Here is a 13,763-nt window from a genome sequence, read left to right as displayed (position 1 = left end):
TCCCGAAGGCCTGAAGAATGTCCTTTTGTACCGCTTTTATATATAGGTCTAGATGTTTATCCCTACCAGTTGTGGGTGTCTGCCACCGCGGTGGCTCAGTGGTTATGGTGCTCGGCTGCTGACCCGAAAGACACGGATTCGATCCCGGCCGTGGCAGTTGAATTTCTTTGGAGGAGAAATTCTAGAGGCCCGTGTACTGTGCGATATCAGTGCACGTTAAAGATCCCCAGGTGGTCAAAATTTCCGGAGCCCTCCACTACGGCGTCTCTCATAGCCTTAGTTGCTTTGGGACGTTAAACCCCATAAACCAACCAACCAACCAGTTTTGGGTGTCCACTCTTCCTGAGGTTGGGGTACTGGACATTATTCGCGTTCGATTTGTTGAAGAAATATTCCCATGATCTGAGCGTACAGGAAAAATTATCTAGATCCTTGAGTGATTGGTATTCCTTATACCTGCCATGACTTGGGCAGAATTTTAGCCTGCGCGACGAAAATGACTTTTCATCAGGGGTGAGCTGTGAGCTTGATAGGTTAATTATATTTTCCGGAAGGTGTGGCTCTTCGGGTGTTTGGTCTGATGTGGTTGGATGTTTGCTTGCGGTTTCATTGTCATTGTCGGGTGTGGATATGTGGCTTGCTAGTTGCAATGGTATTGTGAGCTCTATGCCATCACGGGAGAATTTCTTAAGTTTTTGTCCAAATTTGCTGAGTTTTGCTAAACTTGAAGACCTCAAGCTCATTTGGCTCGGATTTTGAGAGTATCAGGCTGTGACACGCCCGCCTCTCCTTGAGTGTTAGTGATGCGAACGTCGGTTCAAAGTGCTCAATTGTTATTTTTTAAGGGTTTATGGATGCCTTGAGAAGTTCTGTGCTCCATGCTACGTGGTACGATTCCGAAAGGTTGCGTATCGATGGTGTTAAGGATACAAGAAGTCCTTTCGGCACAGTTTCTGACTTTAGATATATTTGGAGGGATTTTACCTGGAGTTCATGCTTGATTCCTTTCTCAATAATTTTTCTTATCTTTACCTTTAAAAAAATTCTGCCACGGTGGTACGCTGTCCCTACAGTGTGTGACCTCGCACTAACACGCTTTTGGAAAACCTGTACACCACATGAGCATATAATACAAGAATATCTCGCACTGCAAGATAAATACAGAAATTCTACTGCATTTTATACTGATGGATCAAAAACTCATGCTCATGTTGGAAGTGCAGTAATACAAGGAAAAAATTAAAATGCAGCACGACTGCCCTCATGTGCTACAGTTTTCACCGCTGAGTGTTATGCCATTTGTGTTGCGGTACAGAAAATAACAAATGAAAGCATCAAAAACGGCATCACTTATACAGATTCACTGAGCGTCCTTACAGCATTAAACTCCAAAAATGCCACGGAGCCATTGACAGGAAGCATCATGCACAATATAGTGAAGGTCACAACACAAAAACATGTTATAAAATTCTGCTGGGTTCCCAGTCACGTCGGCACTAGGGACAATGAGAGAGCAGACGCGTACTGCACAAGCCAGAACCACGGAAATAAAACATGTGAACTTGCCTCCTAGGGATTACATGAAGTTAGTACATAGCAAACTAAGAGCCAAGTGGCAAGCTTCTTGGGAAAATGAAGGAAACAACAAGCTGCATACTGTAAAGCCCATTTTAAAGGAATGGAAATCATACCGCCAAAAAGAGCGTTTTATCGAAGTAATTTTATGTCGTTTACGCATAGGTCACACACACATCACCGATAGCTTCTTATTAACAAATGAAGACAAACCTCTGTGTCAAATGTATGGTGATAAGCTCATAGTTAATCACATTCTAATCTCTTGTTCGCATCTGGAAGAACTTAGAAATAATTTTTTTTACAGTATTTTACAATGAACACATTCATTTTATCCTGCATTGCTTTTAGGCGAGCAAGCACTCGTCGAGTTTTCTCTTGTGTGCAAGTTTCTGAAGAAAGCCAATGTTTTAAATCTAATATAATATAATATCTGTGCACATAATATAACAGATCATCTGACCTTGTGTTTGGTGCATGATAGCCACAGTTGCTTATGCGCCATAAAACCCCATATAACTAACTATTGAAAAACTCTGCGAGCATGTGGCATAGCAGGGGGAGAACGGGAGGACGCGTGAGCTTGGTCGGCCTGTCACTGTTGTTTAAACTTCAGCCGTTGGGCTGAGTCAGAGCCACCTATACTAGGGAGAAGGCCTCCCCACTCTCCCCGTGACGTCACCACACCACGCCCTGCTCTGCCTGCCTGTACACGTCCAACTCCGCCGCTGCCTAGCATTACAGGGGTTGTTTCGAGACTCATTTGAGGGTCGTCAGTTTTCTCTGTTTAGCATGCACCTGCTTTCTGGTGAGGACATCATTTCTAGCAACTGCATAGTTTTTTAGCAATGTGTTGATGACAGGCTTCACTGTATTCTGGCGGACTAGATCTGGACAGTGAACATTTGCACAAACATTAACATCTTCACTATCAGCCAGCAGAAACTTCGTGATGCTTAGTAAAACCAACCTCTGGTTACTTTCAGCATGAAATAAATGCTCGCACTTGTTGGCTGTCACTTGCTCCGAAACAATCTTTGTACATAATACCATATGTTCAACAAATGGCTGAGGAAACTTCAGACCCCCTCTGCTCATATCATCGATTAGAACATGGTCACTTGGCTGAAGTTCTCTCTCTTTGATTGTGAGCTGCAGTGAACAGTCATCACAAGGCTGACGCCATAGCGCAGCATGTGCACAGAAACCCGCTATATATACTGAAGCTGGCATGTCCTTTCGCGGTTTCTGTATTTCAGACCTTGTATTTTTTAATTACAGCTTCAGGGCATGGCTCCTTCTCTTCCTTAGATGAATCAGTGAAGTCTTTCAACAGTAGTGTGCTTTGGATGCGTATCTTTGTTTCCGCTTCAAACACTTCAGTTGTTGAGACATCGTAATGCGAACCACATAACCGTCTGTACTTTCCAAACCTTGCCTCAAGTGCATCAGTTTGGAACTTCCCCAAAAGAACATACTTAAAACCAAGTTCATCCAGGCAGTATTGTGCTGCTTCTGTTAATGCATACGTTGACTGTCTCAGAGCGGAATGGGTCTCAATGGTAAGTGTGCCTGTCTGCATGCCTCTCTCGATTTCCAATTGTCAAGCCAAGTAGCAAATATATCTAAGCATTCGATCTGCTTGCAACTCATTACACTTATTGGTTCTTGCCAAGGATTACGCAGTCTCCATCCCTTTTGGGGAGTTTTTACGTTTACTATGTTTCACCACCTTTATTTATTTATTTATTTTATTGATTTATAGATACTGCGATCTTGTACAGATCATAGCAGGGTGGGACAAAACGAAATACAAGCATATAAACACACACAAATTCATAACATTTACAGGCACTTTTCAAACAGCAGTAAAGCGTTTCTTCAAGGGGAATTAGCTTCAGCTCAGTTCCTCTAAGCCAGGGGTTCTCAAACTGGGTTCCGCGGAACACAGGGGTTCCGCGGGCTGTCTTCGTGTGTTCCGCGACAACCCTCACCGGCCCTGACCCGGCAGCTGATATGAGACTGGCTCTGAGTGCTACTGAGCCACGCTTTGACTTGCTCTTAAAAGGGAAGCAGTACCACCCATCGCATTAGTATTTGTTTTGGTCTTGTCTGGTCTATGGGGTTTAACGTCCCAAAGCGACTAAGGCTATGAGAGATGCCGTAGTGGAGGGCTCCGGAAATTTCGACCACCTGGGGTTCTTTAACGTGCCCTGACATCGCAGTATTTGTATTAATCTGTGCAATAAACATTTAACTTCTGCAACTCTCCCTTTGCAAAAATGCACTCGACAACATTGCTGGTAAGTGAAAGCGGGTTAGGGGGGGGGGGTTCCCTGGAACTTACTGAAGGCTTTTGGGGTTCCGCCAAGCAAAAAAGTTTGAGAACCCCTGCTCTAAGCCTTAAAGCTGACGAGACGAAGCTGCTAAAGATTTTCATGGCCAGCTTCACGTTTTGTCGCTCCAGGTTCGTGGCGTTCAGTGATTTATAAGTGAGAGCTTCTTTAGCGAAGTGAATGAAGCCCCTTGCATTTTTACACTCTGTTCTTGTTCACTTTCAAAAGGTGGAAAATACAGGCACTTGTCACAGGTCTTTTGGTTTAACCAGTTATTGCGAATGCACTTGAGCAAATGAACTGTGTCGATTATATGAAATAAAGGCAGCGGCTGTTGTGCTGGATGAGGGTATGCAATTAGTGGCTTACGATTCCGACCAAACAATGACATTACTTTCCTGTTAATAGAGTTGTTGTCGGTAATGACGGCAACTACATGAAGACCAGGAAGGTCTAGGAGACCGCCTTCCCCTTGCCCGATGCTTGCACACAATCCCAGTGCACCGAGGCTTCCCCTCCGTGAGCTGTTGTTGCGACGGCGGCGCGACTTCAAGACCCCTCCCCCTGTGAGGACACGGACCGCTCCCGTCGCGGCGGCGACCATCCCCCCTCCCTTCCCTTCCCCCTACATCCCTCTACCCCTTCCCCTGGTCCCCAAGAGTGATGCCACCAACTGGCCAACATACGTCAGGGCCAGTATCCCCTCCCCAAAATACCACATAGTAATTCAAGTCAAGTCTTCCAAGTTCATGATTACTCCTCGCAGAACACGATGAAGTTCCTCTGCAGTTATTCTAGATACAGGAAGTATGTGTGCAACGTCCTTGTATGATGACAGTAATGACTGTACCATAAAGACGTGGGCTGTTTTTGCTGGCTCAGCACAGTTGGCAGCAGCTCCTGTAAGATGACCCCCTTTATATTGGAAAAACTGCTGGAGGTGTATTTTGTCCATCATCAGTACAATGTTCTTTTCATGAGGATTAAGCAAACCAGCTCGTCTTTTCATGTACCTCGAGAAGCCTTCTTCAGTTTGCTCTTTTGATAGACTCGCATCTTGAGCTGCACAAACTCTTTTAATAGTTGTAGCATGAGGCAACACCACTTTACCACTGCTTCGAAGAAAGTAATACGCATGGGGTGAAATTGTGTGGAACACAGCAGATAAAACTAATAGTTCAGCTGAATACCTGCAACCATTGTTTTTCTTCTCCATGAGTTCAAACTGCTCTTTCAGGAAAAATAAGGCATCTGCCCTTTCATGCTCTGCTATCTCATCATCAGAAATATCATCAAGAAGAGAAACAATCAGTTTGAGCACAGCACTCACTCTGTTCTGTTTTTGATGGCTTCGATCAGTGCAGTATCCTTGCACATTGTCCAGAAGTCTCTCCAAGACACGAAAATTGAGAACTTGACCAGGGATTTCAAGCTCTTCGTTTGATGCCAGCTGCACATGTCTCCAAAACACGCGAACACACATATCGGCTGACACTGTCACTGATGCCAGGAGCTCTGGCGCTTGTGTTGTTGGCTCAAGGTGAGCAAATATTATGCACTTGTCACAACACACATTCGTCCAGAAATCTTTGCGATACAGACGTTGGACGCGTGCGGAAATGTCTTCCAAGCTCTGTATTTTATTCATTGCTTCTTGCATCTCGAAAGCTGCCGCTGATTGTTGAATGGCTTCTTGGAGTTGTGCATTTTCGTTCCATCTGCGCTTCACCTCAGGTTCTTCTCGTGACTGTCTTGTAGCAGTCAGGAAAGACAGTCAGAACTGCGTCAGACGTAATCCGAGTTATCTTCATAGTTCGTCCGCCGACATCCATGCAAGTCGGAAGTTGTGTGCAGGTGCTCAGGCTTGAAATGGCGTTCACAAACCTGCACATATGACAGCAAAAGAAAGCGCTGTTAGCAAATAATGCATAATAATATGCATGCATGCCAATATTGGCCTGGCATGACCGCTAGTAATGTAGATTTTGTCTGTAAAACATGACCCTAGTGCTCGTTGAGCTGCCCGTACGTACGAAAACTCTACTCGCTCTTAGTGCCGATTCCAAGGTGTGATCACGCCAAATAAAGCGAAGATGGGCATGAGAAAAGTTACCGCAGCGAACATTTAACACATCGTGCAGTGTAACGCTTGAGTGGCTTGTCGCATATGCACACACAACTCTTCTGTAAAAGAACAGCTCAGCATGCATGAGAATAGAAGAAAAGTCGCTGCTTACCTTAGGATCCTTCAGGGTCGACACGTCGACATTATCTCGCCGCACCGCACGCTTCCAAAGTGCTTTTCGTGTGGGATCACTTGAAAAAGAAAACAACCGCACCTTTGGCCCATTATCGTATCCGTCTCTGCAATTTGGCACGCAACAGCAACCCATATTTGCACATGCATGCCAAACACACCTGGCACGGAAGACGGACGACTGATGCCTTGCTTGTTCACACAACAACAACAACAAAAAAACTTTCAGCGCCACCTATAGATAAATGAAATAAACTTCCAGCAAAGTGATGAAACGCGCTGCGTTGAGAATGTGGCGAGGTCAGCTAGGTGGCGCTAGCTTCGCCCGACTGGCCCTCACTGAGTCGTCCGATTGAGCAGCGCCTCCGCTGGCTCGAGAAATTTTTGCGCCGGCCAGGTCAGGGCAAGGTGGGGTGACGTCAGAGGGCTTGCTGGAGAGAGTGAACAGGCCTGCTAGTAGGCTAGGTGGCTCTGGCTGAGTCACAGCGTCGTCTGAGGTCATGCCTTTGTTTCGGCGTGGTGGCGTCATTCGCGAAGTTCTGCATGATGACTGAAGCTTGCTGGGATCCAAGAGTCGGTTGTATTGGTGCTGAGGTTGGGGCCATCTGTGATACGGGGCTTGTTGACGTGGCATCCGGTGACGTATCAGCCTGCACAATGGGTGCCGGTAGTGGGGACGGGATTTGATGTTCAGCTCTGGTTCTCGGGTGTGGGGTCTCGTGCAGCAACTCTGGATGGCTTGACGGCGAATGGAGACGCTGTACAATCCGGTGCTCTATGTGGTGGGGTTTGTAGCAGAGCGCGGTAAGGGGTCGTACTTGCCCTCGGGAGTCTGGTGTCCGTTGAAGATCTTGGCGGCGGATTCCGTGAGGCATTTTTCGGCGGAATCCTCCGACGGCGGCCTTGCAAGCCAGGTGTCTGACCTTGGTTGACCAGATCACCTGCTTCAGTGATAGTCGGTAAGTCTTTCACTGCAGGTGCACTGGAATGATTTGTTTTGTTTGTGACCTCAAAATAGCTGGAAGCTGTTCGTGTGCTGTGCTCCATGGTGGCCGGGAGGATCTTTGAGGCTGTGAGGTGATCCTGCCATGCGGCCAAGCAGTGCCGTCGGGCACTGAGGAGAAGGTTGTGGATATTCCAGGCGAGGACCGAAACGCCTCCAAAACTCGGGTGCACCCTATCAGCGGCTAGAACTCGGGTCACGGAGAAGTCGTCCAGGGAGTGATAGATGTAGAACACATTTTGGCTTTGAGTGCACAGTTCGATGAGTCTACAGTTGAACTTGATGGTACGTTGATTGAATATATCCGCTGTCCACCTATTTCCGGAACCTCGTTGGCGATTAGGGGCCTGTGGCAATACTAATGTGCCATACACTACCTCGATTTCAGGCCGTGCGTTGTGGATAATTTTGAGCGCTTCCTCATAATGGCTGAGGGCAGTGTTAGTGCTTGTCCCATAGAGGTCGTTGGTTCCCAAGTGAAGAATCAGTCCAGTGACACTGGGAGGCACCAAGTCCAGGAGGTTTCTTACATCATTGATTCCCGGCTCCGGGTGGCAAAATGAAGGCTGGGGCGCACAGGCTTGACATGTCGAAGTGGTTGTAGAGATGCTTCGTCTGCGAATCTCCAATTAAAGCCCATGTTGGTGCGGGGAGTGGGAACTTCCAGAAAACTTTCCTTGAAGCATTAGTGGCAGCCATTGAAGAAAACAGGTTGCAAGGGCATGAAGTACTTGACTGCTTAGAGGAGTATATAGGGAAGTATACGCTTCGTTAAAGGAAACATATTTATTTGACTGGACGTTTCAATCGGAACACCGATCTTTTTCTCGAGTGGTCAAAAGATCGGTCTTGTAAACACGGTTACACACTATGTTGAAAAGAAGAAAATGATTTCACACAAAAAAAGGCAATGTACAATTTTATGAGACCCTGTAGCACCTGACTAACCGCACTGTACTGTAAGCACATATATCGCACTATTATTTACTTCTCCTCAGTTTTAAATGATTTATTTTTTCCCTCTGGGAACTCTTGTCCCGGTTCACTGACTTCGCTAAAAAGCGAAGGCGCAAAAGTACATAAAATTTGATTACTTTGAGTGTGAGCCCTTTTTCATGCTTTAAAAAAAAACTATGAATGAATCTTCTAGGCTACTAACTAATTTGGAAAGGCGCCAAGAAGGGCACAAAAGGCTACCCGAGTCAAATTTCTGAATGTATTCGGACCTAGGATTCAGCCTGGCGCGATCTTTGTCCATGGTAAGAAGTTGCGTGCAAGCTTCACAACCTGTTTTTTCGGAGCATGTTGCGAGGTGCGTATCCTGACATGTAGAAAATCAACGGGCTCTAACTTTTCTTGGTATTATAACTATGCTTGTCCTGTGGAAGCAAATTGAGCATGCCCTCTGCATTGTCTAGTCTTCTGTCATCGACAAGTTTGTCGAGTTCATCAATAACTCTGTCGGCTTTGACCGTCCGCTGCTGTAGTTTGGCCCAACAGCGAGCTAATTACCTCTGAGGTAGAGTTTCCTGTACTGGGTAGCTGTGCAAGGTTATATAAAGACAGCGCATTTATGGTTATTAAAAACTGTTGTGCTGGCGTCGGATGGTCGTTTGAACCATTTGCCTGTCTCACAATCCCAAATATGTTTTCTCATTTGTCCTGAGAGAGGTGCGAGGTAAGAATGTACTTAAACTTGCATTTCTCGCAAAGGTAATTTGCAGTCTCAATCGTTGAGTTCAAAGTTACCTGAACACCCTCGGCTGTGCTGTTGATTAGAAATCCATTTTTTGAGTTCTTTGCATGCAACTGCCATTCATTTATGTAGCTTAAAAATTCTATCAGGAATTTTTCTTTCAAGAAACCTGGACTCTATGCACGTCTCGAAATTCTTGAGGTCATAATTTGTATGAACTTTGACAGTCGTGCTATAAATGCCTCGGTCTCACAAGCTGGTCCATACACTTTCTCAACTTCCTTTTGATTGAGAAAAAAAAAACCTTTTAAAACCTCTTGTCTAAACAAGCGGATTGCCAGGCCAACTCTCATCTTTTCAAATCCATTCGGGAAAAGATGGGTTCTCTTAATATGAGGCATGGCTTTCAATGTTACGTTCTCGTTGCCCTTCTTCCATACCTCTTTGATGTACCCTGCATGTACGTTACCGCTGGGCAAATTGAAGCCAGTATTCAAAAATGCATTGCGCTTATTCTTGATCAAATGCGGGAAATCCGAGAAGTGGAGAGCACGACATTCATCTGCTGTATGTGGGCACCTGGACTTGATGCTTGTCGCAATGACTGCGCATGACGAAAAAATTGTTATTGTTGACGATAAAATTGTTATTTGAGAGAAGCTCCAGAACAGGCAGCGGTGAATGGATGAATGGTTGCTCACTTTCTCTTTCTCTAAGAGCGTGGGCAGCCTTGTATGCTGCAGGTATATCTCTCGGCCAGCCCATTTAATGTCGAGAACAGTTTCGCGCGTCAAAGGCAGGTTACACATTAGGAATTCGCACACCTTTGTTGCCACCGAGATATATATTGATACGTTTCCACAAGCAGCCACTAGGCGGCTGCTCTTCGCAAGTCGCGTGCACCGCCGAGTGAAAGAAGAAGAAGATCGGTTCCGGCTTCCTCTGGGTGCTCTTGGCTTGTTCTCCGGTGCCGTCCACGTCAACCATTAAAGCGTTTCGGTTACGAGCCCCAACGGCTACGTAACACTGGTGGAGGTGCATTCAAGATCCCATGTCCCGGACCTCTTCTCGCAGCGGTTCAGCGAGTCCCGACCGACTCCCGCTGGTGTCTACACCCGTTCATCGCAGCAGCCGCCGCGTTCACGGCCTCTCCCCAGAGTTCGGTCTCCTTCCCGACCGCCGCCCCGTTCAGCTTCATCCCATGGCGCAGGCGAGTTCCCCTCATCTAACCCTCCAGCAGCCCCGTGTACCGGCGAGTTTCCATGGCGCTCCTACTGAAGACGTCGACGACTGGCTTGAACAGTTTGAACGTGTGGCCAACTTTAATCAGTGGAGTTCTGCCATGAAGCTGCGCAACGTTTACTTCGCGCTGGAAGACGGCGCCAAAACCTGGTACGAGAACCGGGAGACCGGTCTTCAAAGCTGGGATGCCTTCCGCCAGCAGCTGCGCGATACGTTTTCCAGCCCCGACCGCCGCGACCGAGCGCGCCGCCTCCTGGAAGCCCGTATCCAAAAGCCCAACGAGAGCGTCGCCATGTTTGCCGAAGACGTGACCCGTCTTTGTCGGCGGGCTGATCCCGACATGACGGAGGCCGCGAAGTTGCGCCACCTGATGCAGGGCGTAAAAGAACATCTTTTCGCTGGTTTGGTGCGGAATCCCCCCCAGACCGTTGCCGACTTCATCAGTGAAGCAACCCTCATTGAGCGAGCCCTCCAGCAGCGTTCCCGACGAAACGAGTCTGCGTACGTTCAGCCCTTCAGCTCAGTGGCCGCTTCGTGCAGCGCCAGTGAACATTCCTCTTTGCGAGAGTTGATCCGAGACGTAGTTCGCGAGGAGCTCCGGAAACTCCACATCATCTCGCCTGATCCCACACCCGCTGCCCTCACCGAAGTCGTGCGCGAGGAGATCCGGCAAGCGTTTGCACCGCCTCAGTTGCTGCCCGAGCCACGCCCTCTGAGTTATGCAGCAGCTGTCCGTCAGCCCGCGGTGCCTCCTGCGCAGCCTATCCCGTTCGACTCGCAGCCGCCGTCCGTACTGCCGCCACCCTTCTACCAGCGGCCACCGCAGCAGGGACTCGCCATGCAACCACCGGTCCGGAAGGCCGACATCTGGCGCACTCCTCGTCAGCGGCCGCTCTGCTTCCACTGCGGGGAAGCCGGCCACCTGTATCGGCGCTGCCCCTACCGTGAACTCGGGCTTCAGGGATTTTCACGTCACGCCCCGCGCCCACGGTTCGGTGAGCGACCTCGGGAAATCGAGGAATACCTTGCTGCCCAGCAGACTTCACCGAACGGCCGCCAACGGTCACCTTCTCCCGTCCGCTACTCGTCACCTAGCCGTCGTACTTTCAGCGATACGCTGAGGGGGCGATCGCCAAGCCCACGCCGGGGAAACTGAAGGCGGCGACCTCAGGGGGGCAGGTTGCTGAAAAACGAAACCGACGTCCCGAAGACCCCCCCGTGACGACGCAGCGTGATTCCGTGACAGCGACGCCGCCGCAGCGTGATTCCGTGACTCCGAGCTTCCCTCATACCAATGACACAGCTAGCGCCGACCTTCCCGTGCTTGTTGACGGGCACCCAGTGACTGCTTTAGTAGATACCGGAGCAGACTTCTCAATAATCAGCAAGAATTTCGCGGATCGGCTCGCAAAAGTTCGGACTGAATGGCCTGGACCCCAAATTCGTACTGCTGGTGGCCACCTTATGACACCTTTAGGGCGTTGCACTGCACGAGTCACCATTGCCGACTCCGTGTTTGTTGCGGTTTTCGTTATTCTGCCCAACTGTTGCAAGGACCTCATCCTCGGCCTTGACTTCTTACGACAGCATGGTGCCGTCATTAACGTTCCTCGCCGTTTGGTCACGTTTTCACCGCCTGCACCGACTTCCGCAGACGCCGAACGACGCCACGCACCTTTGCGCATCCTTGACGCGGATGTAACCGTGCCGCCACGCTCATGTACTCTCGTTACCGTCAGGTGCGACGACCAGTCGAGTGCTGCAGGGGTGGCCGAACAGAACACTGAGCTGCTGCTCCATCACGGCGTCTGTGTTGCCCGCGGTATCGTCCATCCGACCAACGGCCTCGCGGATGTACTCCTTACCAATTTCGGCAATGAGCGACAACGCATCGCCAAAGGGACCACGGTCGCCTACTTGGAAGATATCGCCGAAACTTCTGATTGCATCGCACTCCAGACCGGGACATCTGCCAGCCGACCGGCCCAATTCGCCCTCGATGTGAACCCCGCTCTATCACCTACCGAGAAGGATCGACTTGTCGGGCTGCTCTCTCAGTTTCAAGACTGTTTCTCGTCTGCCTCCGCGGTCAAGCAGACGCCCCTCACCAAGCACCGCATAATAACCGACGAACGTATCCGACCAGTCCGACAGAACCCATACCGAGTGTCACCGCGGGAACGCGAAGTCATCGCTCAGCAGGTAGACGAAATGCTGAATGACGGTGTCATACAGCCATCGAGGAGTCCCTGGGCTTCACCTGTCGTCTTGGTTAAGAAGAAAGACGGCAGTCTGAGATTCTGTGTTGACTACCGCAAACTCAACCAGGTCACAAAAAAAGACGTCTACCCGCTACCACGCATTGATGACTCCTTGGACCGGCTGCGCCATGCGCGCTACTTCTCCTCGCTCGATCTCAAAAGCGGTTATTGGCAGATCGAAGTAGACGAACGGGACCGTGAGAAGACTGCGTTTGTCACACCGGATGGACTATACGAGTTCAAGGTCCTACCGTTTGGATTGTGCTCCGCTCCAGCGACATTCCAGCGAATGATGGACGCAGTCTTATCCGGCCTTAAATGGCAAACTTGTTTAGTATATCTGGACGACGTTATTGTGTTTTCCCCAACGTTCGAGGAACACCTCCAACGCCTTTCCACCGTGCTACGGGCTATAAGATCTGCCGGCCTCACGTTGAAACCTGAAAAGTGCCACTTCGGTTACGAAGAGCTCCTGTTCCTGGGCCACGTCGTCAGCCGTCGAGGTGTTCAGCCCGATCCCGCCAAAACTGCAGCCGTCGCCAACTTCCCTACTCCATCCGACAAGAAGACAGTCCGGCGTTTTTTGGGACTCTGCGCCTATTACCGCCGATTCATTGCAAACTTTTCACGAATTGCTGCCCCATTGACGCGTCTCACCCGAGATGATGTCACCTTCACCTGGACAGAAGAACAGCAAAAGGCATTCGATGAATTACGGCACCGCTTGCAAACAACGCCTGTGCTTGCCCACTTCGATGCCCATGCCGAGACCCTGGTTCACACGGATGCAAGCAACGTAGGCCTCGGCGCTGTGCTCGTACAGTGGCAGGATGGCGCTGAGCGAGTCATCGCGTACGCTAGCCGGACTTTGTCTCGTGCTGAAACCAATTATTCCACCACCGAGAAAGAGTGCCTCGCTGTTGTCTGGGCAGTGATGAAATTTCGCCCGTATCTTTATGGCCGCCGCTTCCAGGTCGTGAGCGACCATCATTCTCTTTGCTGGTTGACGAACTTGCGCGATCCCTCCGGACGCCTTGCACGTTGGAGTTTACGTCTACAAGAGTTCGACATGACCATCGTGTATAAGTCCGGACGCCAGCACAACGACGCCGACTGCTTGTCCCGTTCGCCTATCCAGTCGGCAAATGAAGACGAAGAGCCCGACTTCCCTCTTATCGCAACTGTCGACACAGTCACTGTTTCGCAGCGCCAACGTGAGGACCCGGGACTCGCTCCACTCATCGACTTCCTGAAAGCCCGTACTACGGAAGTACCCCGTCCCTTCGCCAGAACGCACTCCTCGTTTTGTCTCCTAAACGACGTGCTCTACAAGATCAACTTCTCTCCCACGGGAAGGGATTATCTCCTCGTCGTGCCAGACACTCTCCGCGAC

At 49.4% G+C, this 13,763-nt stretch overlaps 2 pseudogenes across 1 annotated transcript in view; one reads left to right on the top strand and one right to left on the bottom strand.

The window, feature by feature from the left end:
• Positions 1 to 13,763, top strand: part of LOC149369651 (uncharacterized) — a 194,032-nt pseudogene that overhangs the window by 56,512 nt on the left and 123,757 nt on the right. The gene's annotated exons all lie outside the window — the stretch shown is intronic.
• LOC149369657 (uncharacterized) lies at positions 4,054 to 6,304 on the bottom strand (annotated as a pseudogene).

This window comes from Amblyomma mixtum, chromosome 1, assembly GCF_055824585.1.
Source record: "Amblyomma mixtum isolate Tamu chromosome 1, ASM5582458v1, whole genome shotgun sequence".
NCBI classification, from domain to species: Eukaryota; Metazoa; Arthropoda; class Arachnida; order Ixodida; family Ixodidae; genus Amblyomma; species Amblyomma mixtum.
The sequence above is the reverse complement of the archived record's forward strand: the minus strand, read 5'-3'. Positions and strand labels throughout refer to the sequence as shown.